The following is a 13,294-nucleotide window of genomic DNA, read 5'->3' as shown; positions in this document are numbered from 1 at the left end:
ATCAATGAAACTGTTAAAGGTAAAGGACTAAAATACCAATAAAAACAGATTAAAGGAGCCCCTAAACATCAGTGTTACTCTGCAAATGTGTCTCTTAAAGGCTCAACCAGCCAACTGTCACCCAGTCTGTTCAACACTCACTTGAAAACATCAACAAATCACTGAATAGTTTCAGGCTTACGAAGATTTTCCTCTATGAAACCGTTTAAGGGTTTGCTTTCTTTCTTTCTTTCTTTCTTTCTTTCTTTCTTTCTTTCTTTCTTTCTTTCTTTTTGTTTAAAGTTGGTGTCAAGTCTGTTTCCGCTTGCTTCTCTCCATCCCTCTACTTTTTTCAGATGTGCATTCAGGATATGACCAGAGCTCAAAGTATGCTGAGTAATTTTCTGTTTGAGAAAATTACCTCCATTGTTGTGGTTATTTTTGTTTTTGTCTTTGATTCTGCAACAGTGGTACAACTCTATGCATTTTTCTTGCATCTTTTCATTCATTTTTCTATGCAAAAGCCCTGATCCTGATCTATATTTCATTTCCTCATGTTTTATTTCTAAGCAGTCAGACATAATAAATGAATAGTTTTCCAGGCATTCAGAAGGTTTTTTTTTTTTTTTTTAATTTTCTTTATTTTTAGTTGCTCTTTTCTTTTTAAGGAATATCTGTTTGGGTTTGTTTCTTTTTCTTTAGGCTTTTTTCAGGATTCACAGAGATAAATGGTCATTTTACATATTTAAAACGCTGACTGAACCAGACATTTGTGATGAGGTATAACTGGAGAAGCGCTGATTGCTCTGGATTTAGATACTCAAATATATTTAATGTATTTAAATTTTGACATCATCATGTAACAGTTTTTTTTTTTTCTAGTTTTGGGACCTTTCAATCAATTTTTTTTGCATAGTTCATAATTAATTAATCACAATTATATTCAACTATCGACAAAATAAGCAACATTTTTAATTCTAAAATCCTTCTTACCCAGGTTCTGCTCTGAACACTTTACATCGCCCATTTCCATTTTTTATAGAAATTCCTCCATTGTCCATCTTTATATAATTTTTTTATACTGCTGCTTTCCATTTAACTCTCAAACATTATTTAAAGCTGTCAAGCTACCAATGTTTTTTAAAAACATTACATTTTCTGTCATACTGTTCCTAGGGTTGAAAGTAATTTTAATGAGATGCCGTAGAAATTTTACAACTGTCATTTTTCTACAACTGTCAGAAACAGAAAGTATTTTGACACTTCCTACTTGTTTCAAATTGCCAGTCAGACGGTTGAAAAAAAAATGCTACTAAAGCTTCCCCTTGCTTACAAGAAAGATAAATTCAGCCATGTGTGGTAACGAGAAACAATCATGGCCTGGAAACTACAAGGGGCGCCATCAGTCACTCTTAAAATAACTGTATGAGCGCACAGACCTGATTACTGACTTGTTTTACTTGTGTAACCATTTCATATGAACAGGAATAATGGATTACTATTGTGTGTTATACTTTCTTGAAAACCACAACTTGACAGGTTTTAATAAATTTGCATGAATCTGCATCTCAAAATAACAAATATCCAGCATAGATAATATTAGAATTAACTGAAAAGAATGGAAATCAAACCTGATCTGTCCCAAAAAAATCACAGTTTAGCATTAAAAGCCTGAGAAGTTATTGCAAGGCATCTCATGAGGATCATTAACGTCTCCTTCGAGTTTATGACCAATCAGTTCAGCTGCTGTTTCAGAGTCAACTAAAGCTGCAAAAAGAAAGTTAATTTCAGCCCTTTACTCCAACAAAAAAGCCACATATCATCTCATCCTAATTCCCTCTTTGAGGAGGAGGAAAATGGATGGTTGGTTTCAGGCTGGGCTGCGCTGGCGGGCCGCTGGGATTTACAGACAGAGGCATATGCTAATAGAAACGCAGAACTAATCCATCACTGGCTCTCTTCAGAAATAATTAAGTCAAAAATTATAGAAAGCCCCCGCTCCGGCACTTTAATCTCGCTGCAGATGGGGACCCCACTGATCAACAGGTGGCCTCTCCTAGTATGAACCTCCATCCCACCACTGTCATCCGAGTCTCCTGAAACAATGGTGGACACACAGCAGAGTGAAATACCAGACGGCTGCGTAATTATGATGGAGGGTGTGTGTGTGTGTGCGAATGATACTCATTTCATAATTAACCATCTACTGTGCATCTGTGACACCTGTCTCCGTCTTTTGTCTGCAGTTAAAACAATAGGCTGAAAATTAGATGCGTTCCAAAGGTAGCCTCGAATTTTCAAAGTTTCTGTTTTGGGTGAAAAACAAAACTAAAAACTGAGTTGGTTTCGTTTTGTTTTGTTCTGAAAAGAGAAAAATCACTTTTTGCAAGGAAAATACACCCTCTTTCAACTTCAGAAGTCTGAATTTTAGGAAAAAATAAAATCCTAACCGGGTTTTTACCAGGTTATGGAAATTATCTCAATCTAACTTCAAGTATCTAAAATGCACAAAAAAGTTTTTACTTATCAAAGATGGCAAAAAAAAAATAACATATGCATGTGCAAAGAACACCTTTAGTGCATCATTGCTTCTTCCATTGAATCTAAGAGGTATCAATATTAGTGAGACAACTTCTAACCCTGTATTTACACTACATGCGTCTCCGCTCTATTGCGCACTTGTTTCGGTGATTTTCTCAAAATGGAAAGACATAAGCAGTGTTGCTCTTTCCAGGAACACAAATTCCAGGAAATTGACTGCAAGTTCAACCAATTTTATACAATGAAAAACTCAGGAACTTCATGAAAATTAAACACTAAATAAAAAATAAGTTTCTTTGGATAGGATGAAGGAGAAACACTATAGATTTCATCCCTATACCAACATGTCAACACCAGATACTTCATAATTCCTAAGCTACACTATGGTGTAACAGACCTACTATTAGTGCCATTTGTAATTAGCTTACATCATACTGGTGTTATTTTCACCTTAAAAAGACCAGCAAACAAGCAAAAATGTTCTAATTAATATGCATTTTGAAATACAAAAGACGTATTTCAGTGTAGCACATTAATTTAAATATTTAAAAGGGTTAGGGTTAGTGTTTTTATAGTTTTGATGTAAATAATTTTTCAGCCTTGTGAAGACCGGATCATTATTAGATATGATCTAAGACATAAAATCCCTAAATCAAGAGGATGCACTTGCAGACTTACAGTAAATGTCACACAGCCAATTGTGAAAATAACCTTATTCCCTCGCTGCAGCACCTTGTGTACACATATAATCATAAAGTATTGGGTCTAGCTCATCAGGATTGTATTGGCCTCATCAGAGAAGAATAGAGAATTCTCCCTCCATGTTGCAGCTGGGGATGATGAACTCTGATTGCTTTTCCCTCATCTCTCCTCCATCACTGCAAATTCATCACACTCACAAATCGCTTTCTGCATGCCCACGTGGGTGTTAGTGCAATCACACCGTAATGTGCGCGCTAATCGACCCCAATCAGCACCTTGTTTATGACTGCCGCCCCTTGATGGGACGAGTTGGAAACAGAAGCAGGTCGTACTCGTCTCCTGTTTCAATCTGACTCCGTCTCTGCACATTCTGAGTGAAATAGAACAATTTGCACTGGATTTTCTTGGAATTTTCAAATCCATTTGTGAAATACATAAACAAAAGTGCATCTTGTTTCTCATTGACGCTGTGACTCTTAACAGGGGAGCTGAGAGTCTGGCGCCAACAGAGGGGTGGTGCTGCAGAAATAGGAAACCTACATGCCAAATCGGTCAAACTAGAGTGAATTTCAAATATGCTTTTGATAAATGCTTGGCGCCCGGTTCCTAACACATCCACTGGGAAGGGCGCGGGCAACATCAGAGGGTCTGAATCAGGGAGCTGGAACCGGTTAATGGAAGTGGGAATAGACGCTGGAACACGGACAAAACCAAACACAACAAAAAAAAAAAAATTTCTCTGAATCACTGTCTCTTTTTTTAACTAAACAGACACATGCTTGTAATATCAACCTGGAGTAAAAGGTGAACATCCACCAATTCCTCCACCCACAAAATGATAGGAAAACAGATGTTAACCAGATATGTTTTCCTCAGGTTTTTTCAGTTTGCAATTTTTGCAACATAGATATTTGATGTTATATAAATTTTTAGAAGGCTATTTGAAGGACGCAGACCTGCTTATCAAGCACTCTATTTTATACCTGAAAGGTTCATGAAGGGAAATAAATACCCACCCTGTCAGTCGGTCAGTCAAAGTTATTTATTACCTGTCAGTCTTCAGTAAATGTTTACTGACTTGTAGCAAAATCTGACATCAGAACTATTTCTTTCATATTAATATACAGTCATAATAAAATGAAAGCACACCTTAAACTTAAAAAAAATCCTATAGCATTGATCTCTATTTCAATTTTATCTAAAATCCTCAGAAATAATAGATCCCTCGATTTCACTGTTTTTTGGGGATTATTCTCTTGTTGATGAGCTAGGTTGTTGTACAGACGGCTTCAAATTTCACTTATTAATACTTTAATGTACAGAAAGGTTCATTGTTTTGACACATTCATTGACTAGAAGGCTTGAGCTGAGAAATAAGCGCAGACTATCTCGCCTTCACCCTCATGATTGATAGTTGTCATAAGTTATTTGAGCTGGTCTGATGTTTGCTTTTCTCTAAACCAGGTGTTAACATGTCAGATGGACTGTCATTATCTATTAAACAAAAATGAAACCAAAACATGGAATTGAAAAACTGAGTACCATATAACCCAACAGGTTGTCAGAAACATTAGCAGACGAAGCCCAAACATCTTGTGATATGTTGCATTTGTTTCATTGGTAAACATTTACTCAAACAATATTGTTCTCTCATAATTCCCTTTATAAAAAAAGAGAATTTCTGGTTTAACCTTTAAAAATAAGCCATTTATGTTCTGACTGCGCCGAGTCAACTTCAACATTTAATAGGATACCAAAAGCCTGGTATAGACCAACATGGTACTTGTGTGCTTTTTTTTTTTTTTTATAATTTCTTTGAGCAGTTAAAGGTCTGAACTTGCTGGTAACTTGCTGGGACATTCACTCCAGTGAAGACTGTCGACTGCCTTAAATGTTTTCCACTTGTGAATAATCTTTCTCGCAGTAGAGTGATTGACTTCAGATTGTGTTCCCACTGAGAACACAGCATGGCCATTCAATACCACACATTCACTATGCTGTGTTATTGACAGTCTTAATGGAAACGCTCCTGTGAATGCACCAAACCTAATCAAGAATCAACCTTTGTTTTGTTGCCAGGGACTATTATTTTTAAAAAAAGGCTTTCATTTCTTTTTCAGATAACTGCTAACAGAAAAAGACACTTTCTCTCATAAAAGTGATTAATGCCAGGTGAAAAACAAGCAATTTAGTGCCTTGAATCACTTCTGTTTACAAGGATGTTGTGGTTGTGAGGACAAAAATTTTCATTTTTTCCAATCATGCAAATCATAATCAGAGTCTCCAAGGTTGCATGAGCTGCTCTGAAAAGGACAGTTTTACAGGTGGAACAAATTCAGGCTGATCACAATATGACAACGTGTCTCATGGCAGCGAAGGAGAGCACAAATAGTATATTCGGTGTCATTATCATTAACAGTCATAAGATTTTTAGAGTATTCTCCAAGCTTTCTTTCTGTCAACAAAATTACAGGAGGGCTGGTAGAGTCATTTTGCACATTTCCACGTTGGGAGGAATCTATGAGTTTTGGTTTCAGTGATTGCTTGTTTTCATTTTGGCTAAGAGATTGCGTGACACATTTATGAGATGAAAAAAAAAAAAAACGTTGAACCTCTTATGCTCATAAAATCATTTCCAAACCCTGGAAAAATGTCAAGCAGGCTTTTCCTCGCAGCATCAAACCTGTTTATGTTTTGGTCCCTTTATCCAGTTATAACATCTTCGCTTTCCCCAGATCAATAAAACTTTGTGATCTTATAAAAAATATCAAAACATTTATACATCATTTCACATCTGAAGGAGGAGATTATGCCTGCCAATTATGTTGAAGAGGAAATAAAAAAAATTGTGTCATAAAGATGTTTGTCATTGAATAATTTTCTAACAATTATTTAATAAAAAGCTTTTAACATCTACATCTTAACCGCACTTAAACAATTTAGCCTTGTTCTGTAGTGCTACAGAAAAGTACCAGTGAAGAGCACTGTTTATTTTTTTCACAGACTAAGACAAAAGTAAAAATGTTAGCAGCTGTTGCACAATAGCAAACAGAGATAAAGAATTACATCATACTTATTGTCACTCTTCTGTTTAAATAAAAGCAGTTAGGTTTGGCTACACATTTTGTTTTAAATATCTGTGCTCCTGCGTGCGGAGAATCGTGGTTCAAGTTTTCTTTTAGTTTCGTGGAATATGTAAGCAGAACAGCCACTTGTGACTAACAAATGACTAACAACGTTGATTCCTTAAAGTGTTTTTGTCTGTGTTTGTCCATTTAACCCACCTTCAAAAGAAATGCATTCAAAGAAATCTCTGTGATCCATATTTCACAAAGTTGTTTCAAGGTTGGAAGTTGGACAAACTTATAAATTGAAAGCTTTGATTATTGTTTCGTCTTTCTTCTTCACCACAACACACAGGAGCAGCACAATCTCTCCATCTCCCACTCCATCCTACGTCCACAAGTGAACAGGACACGAAGACACTTGAACTCCTCCACCTGAGGCGGAGAGTGGCTCCTCACCCAGAGGACGCAGTTCACCTTTTTTCAGCTGACAGCCATGGCCTCAAGCAAGTGTTAGCTCACATCTTTCACACCGTTTTCTGCAACATTCTTCTTGTTTCAAAGCAGCAGTTTAGCTGTTATAATTTCTACATTCTTCACACTTCTCTCTTCATGCAACCTGCTATTCCTGTGAACAAAGTGTTTGTGTAATTCCTTTAGAAGATGTGACAAATGGCGTGTGAATCCCCTCGCTTCAGCATGGAAGAACAAAGAGCCCGAGGTGGAAAAACTGAGTTAAGATCGGAGCTGTCGTCGGAGCTGCTTCTATTCCTCTGAGGAGTTTTAGGTATTGTCCAGCAGTAAACATGAGCAAACTCCATCTGCTTTGACCTTGCTTAATAGTGTTACCCCTCTGAGATCTGAGGCTGAACCTTAAAACATATTTTCTTTTGTCCACTTGGCAGGAAGGGAGTTCAAAGCTGAGGTCACTTCCTGTATATCCACTTTTTGCCGCCTCTCAGGCTTCTTGGCATCTAAAAATAGCTGAGAAAGATCCTCTACCCCATCATGCACACATAAATACATTTGTTCCTCTATGGGAGGTGCTTTCAGGGGCAGGCTGCAGACCGGCGGAGGTGTTTTGTTAAATTTAGACTGTTTGCTCTTCTGCTGTGGAGACCCTGATTGCATTTCGGCACAATCAATACTGGCATATTGGATCTGAGTGAGAGGGCAATAAGAGCCAATAAAGCTTTGAGGGGGCGCTCAGGCGTATTTTCTGTCAGGCAGGCGGGGAAAAAACAGCATGTTAGGCCTACAGGCCATGTTGGAGGATGAATCAAGCAGGAAGGCTGGGTGAAATTCAGCAGAAGTACAAACAAACCTAAACGCAAGACAAACCGACATGCACCGAGACAACAGTCTGCAGACAATGTCACACGAGTACATTTGTACACACACACAACACAAACACTTCCTATCGTGGCTTAAATCTCCCTCCCTTCATTTCCTCTCTACTCATGACACTCAGTTAATCGTCTAATGACGTAGATTCCCGACTGAGAATGCAAAGTTTAGATCTCAAAATTAAAAACCCACATCGCCCCAGGGTGTGTTATGTTGATGCAGAGGGACTGACGATAAGCGTTATTAAGAAATCCCAGTTATGACTGGAATCTCAGACATCTCCGAGGATTTCAGAAAACAAATGCTCAACACATCCAAAAGTGTCTCTGAATCTTATTTGTTGTTTTGCACCTGCGCTCCCGCTTTGTATTCCTCCATCCTTCTGACCCTTTATCTTATTTCCAATAAAAACTGGCACGCAGCTGCGAAACCCGCGCTGCTTTCAGAACCAAACAGCCCGAATCAAATCATGGCAAAGATATCTCTCTGCGTGAGCAAAATTACATTTCGTTCACAAACACAGCACATTTGAAAACATGACAAAATGAGCTTATCTTAAACATACTGCTGAGCAGAAGGGAAAGAGGAAGGAGCCGGGCAGAAAATCTGTGTTTCCTGTTGCTCAGAACTTTGTCAGCAGTTGCAGCTGTTGAGCCTGCTGAGATCCGGCCCTGTCACACGCCTCAAACGCTGCTGTTACATCTGTGTCAGTAAACAACCAGTCTGCGCCTTTTTTTGCCGGAGAAATCTGAAATAAAATCCAAGTCCAGCTGAGTGTAGACTGAACCAAGAAGAGATGATACTAACCTAAATTTGCACCATTGCCTTGGTATTCCATATTAACACAGATTTACGCACTGTGAAGCACAGACCTTCACAATTAATGTTTGTTTTATTTCCATGTCAGATTTCACCCCAAGTCTAAATCAATTTATAAGTCTGGAGGAAGTCTAAATGAAACACAGAATTGCTGTGGAAGATTATTTAAAATCTTTATCCTTCTGCTTAATTTAACACATACTCAAACATTTATTTTTTATTTTATTTTTAACTGCTTTAAGTGATTTTGAAAATAATAAGAATATCTTTACAGAAGTCCGATCTAGAGGGACCAATAAACCAACAGTAATGTTTTTGGATAGTGGAAGAAAGCCGGAGTACCCAGAGAGAAACCGTGCAGGCAAAGGGAGAACCTGGAAACTCCATGCACAAAGACCCAAAGCCAAGATTCAAACCGAGAAAATTATTAATTACCCTGGAGTCCAAGCAGTTCTTTGCAATATTGATATTTCATACAATGATATTGATAAAGAGACATTTGCAGCCCTAGTTTTCTTTAGAAATCACCATCCAATAATTGATTTTAAGCAGCTGAAAGATCAATGTGTTTATACAGAAAGAAACAGTTTATTTTTGCTCTTGTTTATGTGCTGTAGCACAGCTGGCTTGTGCAGGAACACTGAACATCTGCAGTTAAAAACGCTATTGAATCTTCTTCACTCATTGCCTTGGAATAAGTTTTCTATTCTTGGCTGTAAACTGTCTGACCTACAATAACAACGCAGAGAAAGAGTCAGATTGAACCAACCGAAGATAAAGGAGGCTAAGGGCAGAAATTATAATATTTAATTTTTAATGTTGTGAGTCGGAAAAGCTCAAATGAATCAGAATGAAGAAAGTTAATTTCTCTGAGTGCAGGAAATGAGTAGATATATTTGGACAAAAAGCGGGTCAGTGTCCACTTTTTAAAAACTGGGGGACATTTGATTCAACAATCAGTATTACTTTAGAACCAAAGTCAGATTTTCTCCTAAAGTTATTCAGTCCTGGGTTGTTCCTTTAACAAAACACTGAACTCTTTGTAACCATCAGGTACATGGTTGGGCAGAAAATAATTTAAAATTCAACCAGTGTTGTAAGAAAAGCTTTGAAACGCTTACAGAAAGTCTGGAAGAATTTTAATTAAAAAAAGTTTTCATAAAACTCAGACTTATTAGGGAACAACATATAATCAAATTCAGAGTGGGTTAATCCTAAAAAATATTAAGATGCATCTTTTATTTTTCATAAACATGGTGGTGAACATCAAATGCATTACATGAAGTAAAGACTATTGAAAGATTTAACAGAAATGAGCAAGTTTTCACTAAATTGTTAAGAAACATGTAAACATGTCAAACCTTTGTTTGCATCCCAAGACAAAAAAAGTAAGAGCAAAACCCAACGTGTATGCAAAGCATCATAGCCATTGCAAATCGGTAAAATAAATAAAACCAACCCTAATATTCTAATCCATTGTTTTATCCAACCCAAATCACTGCTTGGTTCATATTCTGCTCAGTTTGGCTGCATCTAACCTAAGATCGTGTTTTTATTCCAGCTGCAGAGCCAAACCTTGGGCACTGGAGCTGTAATGGAAATCTAATGTAAAAACCACATGACCGTGAATTCAGACTTCAATGTCATTCTCCCCTTCAATAACTGTGATTCAATTCCACCTCTCAAGCTGAGGAGCCGGAGGATAAATCCGGGCTTCCCCACCATCCAGCGACTAATCTCCCCTCGGAAAAGCAACTCTGCCGCTTGTCGGTCCTGCTGACCCTTCCTGCAGCTCAGTCTTACGTTTAAGAGGAATAATAGACGGAGGATTGGGACGGATGGGGGGCTTCTCAGTCACCTGCCACCACTGCTACAGCTCATATTAACAAGGGGACTCGGGGCTCCGGGGGCTTTGCATATAAATGAGGTGTCTCGTTCCTGAGATGATATCAAACGCTGTGTGTGCCTGGATCCGGATCCGTGTGTGAGCGCGTCCTAACCGGCATCCATGTCCGCAGCAACATCTTTATTTTCACAGTATTCCCCTCGCGTACGGAGCTGCAGACATCCTGCATATTGAGCAAGTTTTCAATGTTTCAACTCCTCCTGGCGTTTTAAACATCTGAAAGTCACATTGTGGAAAATAACATCCCAGAGTCGGCAGCGCTCGCATTTAGAGTGAAATGGTCGCTTTCCACACCATCTAACACGGGAACAGCCGAGCACTTCCTAGTCTCCCTGTGGGGTCACGATCTCAATATCAAACAAACTCTGTGTTTCGGTTTTTTCCTGTGTTTTTTATTTTATTTTATTTTTTTAGAGTTGAATGGTTGAATCCGGACGGCCTTGAAAATGAACAGCAGCTCATTGGTGGGCCCACGCTGATATTCAGAACGGGTTTATTACACGCAGCTCTTCACCAATTTACCTCGTCTCTCATCAGTGTTTCTGCGCTGAAAGGTGTTATTTTTATACATTTGGCGACTGGTGGGGACACTGTGGCGGTGGCAGCAGCAGCCCTGCTATGATCTAATCCTGTGGCGAGCAATTACAGCAAACATTATTCATGGTGCAGAAGTGGAGTGAGCCGAGCATCATGAGGCTGCACTCTGCAGTTTGTGAGGAAAACGGGAAACAAAACATTTCTTGTGAAATATGTTGAGGCAGAGTTCTGCTGCTTCTCTGCATTTAGAGAGATATTTTGCTCTTTATGAGCATATGCGGCACGCCTTGGAAAAACCAAGAACAAGTCAACTAAGCAGAAAAGGAGGGGGGACAAAGTCGGCCTTCAACTTCTGAGAAAATAGTGACTTTTGAGGAATTTGCAATATATACTAGTTGAAACCATTCCAATCATAATCATAAACATTGTGTTTGAATTCAACTTGTTCGCAGAGTAAATCTGACTGTCAGGCATTTGAGTTTTCTGGGGAGGGAAAACTCACAGCTGATTAGCATACCAGCTTTATTTGGCTCTTTACACACTTTTGGTTTCGGCCAAGCTGCATGTTTGAAAGGAACAGATAGATTCTTTACATCGCAGCCACAACAACATCCATAACTTTGTAAATGCTATGAGAGAAGAAAAGATCATTGTTCAATTGGGAGACCGCGATGCAGCCACAAACTTTCTCCAGAGTTTATGTACAACATGCAAATGAATCCTAGCAGCAGAAAGACAGAGACAGTCCTTACTAACAAAATAAAACAAGCCAGAACCATTTGCATGATCAGAAGCATTATAATGTACTGGAAACTTTTTAGTTTCTCCTATTACAATGCAGAATTAACATACTGATTAGTCGACATGGAATCTTAAAGCAATGCAATTTATTATTTGACACAAAAGTAAGTTTAATTACCCAAAATGTAAAAGTAATCAGCTAGGGATCTGTCTTTAGCTAACTATGTGAAAGTCAGTATTCATGGCCTTCCAGCTCAGTAGCCACCACTGCCTGTTTTCTTATTCATAATCTTTGAATGTGCTTTAATATTTTACAGGTTTCTTGTAGAAAAAAGTCAGACACATGAATCAGTACCTTCACTTTGGTACATGGTACAGAGTAATTACAGCCACGAGTTACACACTAACCCTTCAACCTGAAAATCTGCTGAATGCATGAAATATTTCACACTCTGGGGCCACATGTACGTACATATTTCTTTAATTTAATGTGCTCCACTGGGAAGCCAGCAAACACACACGTTACAAAGAAGGAAATATAGACTGGCAGTGGCTAAAAGGAAACTGATTACTAGAAGGTCTGAACCCCCACCATTATTGAGGCTAATAATAAAAAAACTGGTCATGAATCACACACACACACACACGCACACACACACACACACACACAGTTATAATGAGGCACCCAGTCTGTGCCCCGCCCTCATGTCAGGTCCCAGAGGATGTCTGGCCCCCCGGACGTTCCTCGGCTCCTTCATCCATCCACCTCGTCCGCCTCGCAAAGTAATGGAGACTAATCAACTGTCAGGATGAGCACACAACACACTACATCTCCCTGCTTCCTGTGGCACCCCCCGTCCTCACAACAAACCTCCACCCAGCCCCCACCCACCACCACTTCAGCTGTAACTCTTGGGGCCAGAAATAACTGAGCGATGGCTATATATACCAGTCAGGCTCCTCCTCCACCTGGTGCATTTATTTCCCATTAACTTACCTCAGCCTTTGTGACCTCCATTATATGTTTAACCCTAATCTCACTCCAATACCATGCCTAAACCTATATTAACCCAGACCTTACTCCAGCAGGCTTTCTGTCTTCTGTAATAAAGGATAATCAGAGAGGGACAGGAGAATGGTGTGTTTATCAATCCATCCATCTTCTATACCTGCTAATCCTATTCATGGACCTTGGGGGCTGAGCTCAATCTGAGCAGTCAGAGAGTTTAAAGTGGGGTACAGCCTGTACAGGCCGTCAGTCAGTCACACAGCTGACATAAAAGCAAAAAGCACACTAAAGGCTCCCCTACATTTCTTGTGACAAATTCCTTCTTTTCCCACAATGGATGCTTCAGATAATGGCACTAAAGGCAATGCTTGCAACTGGTTGTCCCAACTCTAACCTTATCAGCTGGGTGTTGCATACAAAACAGTTCGAGTAACCACAGTAACCACAATTTCCTCAAGATAAAACTTCTGACCTTGAACAACACACCTTCCAAACAATTAGGCGATGTCCATTTAGTTTGTTTGCATCCCCTACCATGGCAGGACAGACCCTGGTACACATTATATATGACCGCCAGCTGGATGTTTGACACAAATTGGTCTGGAAAGTTCTATATCATTAGCACAAATCATGAATGACTAACTGTCA

The 13,294-nt window shown here is 38.9% G+C and overlaps 1 protein-coding gene across 4 annotated transcripts in view; it reads right to left on the bottom strand.

Annotated features, from left to right (window-relative positions):
• rftn1b (raftlin, lipid raft linker 1b) overlaps positions 1-13,294 on the bottom strand; it is a 134,375-nt gene that overhangs the window by 99,248 nt on the left and 21,833 nt on the right. The window lies entirely within an intron of this gene.

The sequence above is a fragment of the Poecilia mexicana genome, unplaced genomic scaffold (genome assembly GCF_051168715.1).
Source record: "Poecilia mexicana isolate PSO_F unplaced genomic scaffold, ASM5116871v1 scaffold_16, whole genome shotgun sequence".
Lineage (NCBI taxonomy): Eukaryota > Metazoa > Chordata > Actinopteri > Cyprinodontiformes > Poeciliidae > Poecilia > Poecilia mexicana.
Note: the sequence above shows the minus strand (reverse complement) of the source record. Positions and strands in the feature narration are given on the sequence as shown.